Below are 6,000 nucleotides of genomic sequence, written 5' to 3'. Positions count from 1 at the left end.
GCTGAGGCAGGGGTGGGGACAAGGGGACTCCCCTCCCTCTTCTGTCCCCCCCCACCATCCTGGCAGAGCATGTGCTTGCCCACCCTGCCCACGTGCACGCTCACACACGCACACATGTACCCAATGCACACACAGACCCAGACACACCCTCCCCCCCCAGGGAGCCATCACTACGATAAACACAAAAGAGGGAGAAAGGGGTTGGGCGAGGCCCCGGAGCCCGCGCCCCGCACCAGCTCCTCAGAGGGAGGGGGCCGCCCTCCCCTATCTCTTCCTGGGTGGTGAGAGCGGCTGGCAGCAGCTCCAGGGGAGAGGAGGCGGGGCGCTGCCCGGGCATCTGGCCGTGGAGATAGGGGATCGGCGGGCCAGGGAGTCCTGGGCAGGGGCCAAAGTGGGGGCTGCCAGGGTCCGAGGGGGAGCGAGCTCCCCAGCCCCAGCAGGGCACGAGCAGAGGCCTGAGGGACAGAGGGCCCGGGCTCCGACCTGGCCAGAGCCCAGTCTCCATGGGTCTCCGTGGGTCTCCGTGGGTCTCAGAGGAACGCTCCTCAGGTGGCCCTGGAAAGGAGGAGCCTCCAGCCCAAGCGAGTCTCTTCAGGGTCCCTCCCACGCAGGCCCACGTGGCCCGCCCGCCACAGCTGGCGCACCGGACGTTACCAAACCGCCCAGCCTTCGGAGCAGACGGGACCCTTTTAATGGGAAATTGGACACGGATGGCGCATCTTGCCCTGGAAGGGGGAGGGGGAGGAAGGGGGGGGCAGGTCTTGCTGCCCAGTGTTAGTGTTGAGAGGGAGGCGGGACCAAGGAGCGCTTCAATCTAAGCTTTGCCCTCTCCTGGGCCGGACAGGATGCTCTGCACACAGTAGGCCCCGAATTCACCTCGACTTTTTTGCTTCAGAATGGGGGTTACACAAATGTCAGCAGGGAGATGGAGTCCGAGGGAAGGGGGAGACTGCTGTCCAGGGAGCAGGAACCCGAGACCCAGCCCCGGCGTGGATCTCGGGACCAGCGCTGCTCGGCCCCCTTTGGTGTCCCAGCTCTCACCGGGGGCTTCCAGTCACCGCAGCGACACCTGCTAAAGCCAGCTCGGCAGAAGAGCTGGCCCGGGGCGGGGGGCGGGGGTCTCAAACCCGCTGGGGGTGTTGACTTCCCCAGGGTGGAGGAGAGCACTTTGCTGCAACTGTCATGAAGGTGGCTCCCACAGGAGCTGGGGGGCGTGAGGAGCAGGACCAAGGTCAGCCCCTGCATCCCGGGTCATCACCCCCCCATCCCGGCCCATCACTCCCCTTCCTGACTCCTCTCTTGCCAATGGAATCCAAGGATGTGACAATTCCGTCTCACAGGCGATTCATACATTTACCATGTGGCCCAGGATGGCGTCCGGGTCTGCAGGAGTGCATGAAGGCCCTGCTGGCCCACTCTCCATCCCCTCCCAGGACAAAGAGAAAGCTGACGGCAGCCCTGCCTTGGAGCTTCCATTGATGGCGGAGCCTGGGAAGATGGAGCACCAGGTCAGAAAACGCTCGGCTCTCCAAATTTCCATCTCACCAGAACAGGACATTCCCTCGGGAAGACCGTGGAGCAGTAAAAAGAAACCTAGGCCAGGCTAAATCCACTGTCCTTTGAACCTGAGAAAATCCTGGGAAGGACTCACCTCTGGGAACAGAGGTGTTAGGGCAAACACCTCCTGGCAGACTCAGCTCCACACAGTCAACAATCAACTACCCCCAGGGCAGCCTCAGCCTTGGGAACTTTCACCTCTTGGACAGGGAAGGGTCTGAAGGCTGAGCAGGAGGAACTTGAAGGACTTTCCCCGGTGAAGGGCTGACCAACCCAGCTGTCCTGAGCCCACGTGTCCTGGGTTGTTGGAGGTGGGAGGCGGGGAGAAGCTATCACATGCCTAGTGTGGGCACTGGCGAGGGGCAGGGACCCTGCTGGCCAAGGACAATCGCAGGAGAGCAGAGGACTTAACTTCAGTTCTAGGGCACCAAGGACAGCGATACTTTGCAGCCACCCGAGGGACGCAGGGAGCCAGAGTATTTGCAGGACAGTGTAGCTGTAGCTTAGGAATGGAGAGAAAATCCCAAGGTTGAGCTCCAAGACAGACCTCAGAAAGAACAGTGAGAGGAATGGAGGAGGGGGGCGTCATGACCCATGCCTCCGCACTAAAGGTTAAACACATTAATAATTGCTAAAAAACAAAATAAAAAAATGAGTAAGCCAAGGAGAAAGAACCCAGTCATGGAGAGCTACTATGGGAATAGAGGAAATCTGAATTCATATTCATACTCAGGAAGATAATGGAAATTTACAAGTCACTACTTGTCAAATGTCAAATGGATCCAAGCACACAAAAAAAGAGTTCTTGGAAGAACTTAAAAAGGACTTTAAACATCAAATACGAGAGATCAAAGGGAAAATAGTGTGTGGGGGGAATAGGAGCTATCCAAGAAAATCAAGAAAATTGTGAAAAGAAAGTCAACTAACTGAAAATAGAGAATCAAAACCCAAGTAAGAAAATAATTCCTTGAAAAGTAAAATTGGGCAAGGGGAAGGTAATGACATTTTAAGACACTAAAAATAATAAAACTAAGTCTAGAGAATGAAAAAATGGAAAAGAATGCAAAGCATCTTATCAGAAAAACAACTGATCTAATTGAGAAATAATACAAGAATAGTCAGATTATCTGAAAATTATGATAAGAAATAAGCTTGATACAATATTATAAAAAATTATCAAGGAAAATTGTCCTGAAGTTAGAGAAAAAGAAGGCAAAGCCGAATTAGAAAAAAAATCTATCCATCATCACCTGAAAGAGGTTCCAACAGGAAAACTTACAGGAATCATAGCCAAGTTTCAAAGTTCACCTGTTAAGGAAAAAATATTGCAAGCAACAAGACAAAAAAATTAATATCATGGAGCTACAATAAGGATTACACAAAACCTAACAATTGCTACATTGAAGAAGCATAGGCTTTGGAACACGATATTCCATAAAGCAAAAGAGTTAGGGTTACACACCAAGGGTAATCCAGCAAAGTTAAGTATAATTCTGAATAGGGGGAAGGGAAGGGCATCTAATGAATTGGAAGATGTCCAGGGATTTGTGATAAAAGCAACAGAATTTAATGGAAAAATTGACATATAAGATCCAGGAGAAATATAAGGAAAACATCAAAGACCAATTATAAGAGACTCAATAAGGTCAAATATGTCAAAAATGTTATCAGTATTCTTATTACTGTCATTACTTGAATAGTTTGAAAGAAAGGCTTTGGCTGAGCTGTGCATAATGGGGTGATTCTAAAAAAATACTGTGTAGGGAGAGATAAAAAAGAATAATTATTTCATACAAATGAGACATTAAAGGAATAATTGATAGTAGGTGGGAGGGTGGGCAATGTTGGAACCTTGTTCTCATCAAAAAGAGCTTAAAGAGGTAACATCCATATCTAGGAAAACATAAAATTCTTCTAAATATATAAAGAAATAAATAAATACAGAGTACCTGAGAGTAAATCTGCCAGGACAGACACACAGGTGCTATATGAGCATAAATGTAGAAAAATTTTATACAAATAGGAGGAGTTATTGTTTATGGGTAGGTCAAGCCAATGTGATAAGAAAATAACAATTTTACATAACTAACCTATTTATTCAATGTCATCCCAATTAAATTACTAAAAAGATATCTTGCTGAACTAAAAAAAATAACAACAAAGTCCATTAGAAAGAACAAAAGGTCAGGAACTTCAAAGAAACCAAGGGAAAAAGACACAAAGGAAGAAGATTCAGCAATATCAGATCTTAAACTGTATTATAAGGTGAGAGCATTATTGAAGAGTTAAATGGATAATTTCAATTATTTTAATTAAAATTTTTTGAATAAATAAAACCAATGTAGCTAACAATTTTAAAAAAAGAGAATTAAGAAAAAAACTTTCATAGACAATCTCTCAGCAAGGATATAAATGGGTTGGAATATTGCTGTAGTGTAAGAAATGATGAGCTGATTGATTTAGAAATATGAAAGTCTTTGACCTTTGAAGGAAAATGCTACAAACATACACACACACACACACACACACACACACACAGAAACACACACATACCCACATTTAATTGTATCCTTCTTTAGGATGGGGGTAAGGAAAGAGGGGAAAAAATAAAAAGTTCACAGCAAAGAACAAAAAACAAACAAGGAAGCAAAGAAAAGTTTAAAATGATATATAGTATTGAGTCTATAACTTTTCTTCCAAAGGAAAGGTATTGTTTTACACTGAGTCCTCTCTCATGTTCTGCTGTGTACATGGCAAGGTTTTTCTAAACAGGGGAGACAACATGTATACATGTGTTCGAAGCATAGGAAGCAATCACAAGATGGCCTTGGGGCCCGAGGTCACTCACCATGGTGACCAGGTCCAGCCACAAGCCCAGAGGCTTCTGCTTACGCTGGATTTCTGGTACCCCGGCTCCCTGCAGAAGCAGATGGCACGCACACACTCAAGAGAATTCAGCTTCACAACCCACACATGGAAGACCAAGTGGATGCAGAAGTGGATTATCTCACCTTGGACATTATTGCAAGGGACAGTTACCTGGGTCCATGAGGAGGCAGCGGTGGAGCAAAGGACTGGGTTCTAGCAGGCTCCCTAGAGCCTTTAATGAGCTCCAGTCTCCTTGAACCAAAGGTCCATCTTTTTAACATCCTCTTCTTCCTCTGACACGTGGCCAGGAGTCCCACGAGCTTTGATGAACGAAGGCTGAGGTTTACCCAAAGGGCAGCGGCCAGAAGCCTGGAGTGGGTGAGGTGGGTCTGGAGCTCATCACAAAGTCCAACCTTGCAGAGGAGTGTGCAATGGATACCAGCTGGTGTGGGGTGAGCAAATGAGGGGGTCACCGGGGAATATGGGTCTGGAGATGGAGGTGGTCCATGACGTCAACATCCCTGGCTGGGGAGTGGCTGGCGGGGTCGGCCTGTGGCTGCCTGTTTGACAAAAATTGTTGTAGGAAATAGTGTGGTAGAAACTGGGCACTGACCAACACCTAACACCTCTAGTTCAAGATAAGCTCGAAATGGGTCCATGATTTAGACATAAAGGGTCATACTATGAGCAAAATTAGAAGAGCAAAGGATGATTTAGCTCTCAGATCTGTGGAGAAAGAAGGGATTTATAGTCAAAGAAATAAAATACATTATGAAATGCAAAATGGATCATCAAAATGTGATTACATTAAATTAAAAAAGTTTGGCACAAACAAAACCAATGCAGCCAAGATTAGAAGGGAAGCAGAAGACTGGAGAAAATTTGCACCTTGGAGTTCTGATAAAGGCCTCATTTCTAAAATATATGGAAAATTGATTCAAATTTATAAGAATACAAGCCATTCTCCAAATGATAAATGGTCAAAAGATATGAACAATTTTCAGGTGAAATTAAAAACATTTCTAGTCATGTGTAAAATGCTCTAAATCACTAGAGAAATGTAAATTAAGAAGCTCTGAGGTACCACTACACACCTCTCAGATTGGCTCAGATGAAAGGAAAAAATAATGGTGAATATTGGAGGGGATGTGGGAAACTGGGACACTGATGCATTGTTGGTAGAATTGTGAATACATCCAGCCATTCTGGAGAACCATTTGGAATTATGCTTAAAGAGTTGTCAAAGTGTCCATACCTTTTGATCCAGCAGTGTTACTACTAGGTTTATATCCCAGAGAGATCTCAAAGGAGGGGAAAGGGACCTGTATGTGCCAAAATGTTTGTGGCAGCCCTCTTTGTAGTGGCCAGAAACTGGAAACTGAGTGGATGCCCATCCATTGGAGAATGGCTGAATAAATTGTGGTATATGAATGTTATGGAGTATTACTATTCTGTAAGAAATGAGCAGCAGGAGGATTTCAGAGAGGCCTGGAGAGACTCACAGGAACTGATGCTGAGGGAAATGAGCAGGACCAGGAGATCATCATATACTTCAACAACAGGACTCTATGATGA

Source organism: Sminthopsis crassicaudata, chromosome 1, assembly GCF_048593235.1.
Source record: "Sminthopsis crassicaudata isolate SCR6 chromosome 1, ASM4859323v1, whole genome shotgun sequence".
NCBI classification, from domain to species: Eukaryota; Metazoa; Chordata; class Mammalia; order Dasyuromorphia; family Dasyuridae; genus Sminthopsis; species Sminthopsis crassicaudata.
Note: the sequence above shows the minus strand (reverse complement) of the source record.